The sequence below is a fragment of the Gigantopelta aegis genome, chromosome 8 (genome assembly GCF_016097555.1).
Source record: "Gigantopelta aegis isolate Gae_Host chromosome 8, Gae_host_genome, whole genome shotgun sequence".
Classification (NCBI taxonomy): domain Eukaryota; kingdom Metazoa; phylum Mollusca; class Gastropoda; order Neomphalida; family Peltospiridae; genus Gigantopelta; species Gigantopelta aegis.
Genome location: NC_054706.1, coordinates 61,010,931 through 61,011,467, shown reverse-complemented (window position 1 = coordinate 61,011,467; position 537 = coordinate 61,010,931).

Here is a 537-nt window from a genome sequence, read left to right as displayed (position 1 = left end):
TAGGGGGGCTGAAGGGGTTGATTTGACCGAAATTTTACCCAGATAAAAACTGCCCGAATTTTTCCCACTGTTTTGCCCGAATTTGCGGGGGGGGGGGGGGGGGGGGAGGATCCCCCCCCCCCCCCGCAAATTCGGGCAAAACAGTGGGGGAAATTCGGGCAAATTTTATCTGGGTTAAATTTCGGGCAAATCATCCTCCTTCAGCCCCCCTAAATCAAAGAGTCCCCATGACTTAACATACTTTTTAATAGCGTAGAGTTGGTATACAGCGTACACCTAAGGTTGACACGAGTGCAGTGAAAAAAAATAAAGATATGACAGCGCTTTTAGGTTAAATTGGGGTGTAATTTTTTTGTTTAAACATCTTAAATGACATATGACACTTGTTGATTTACAAGTGAATTAAGTATGATGTTGCTCTTTTTCATAAATGTATGGTGCATGGGTGGGTTATATTAATTTGAAGCGGGTTTTTTTTTTATATAAACGAACCTATAAGCGAATAGTTTATTATCTTGCATAATATTGAAGTTTAGA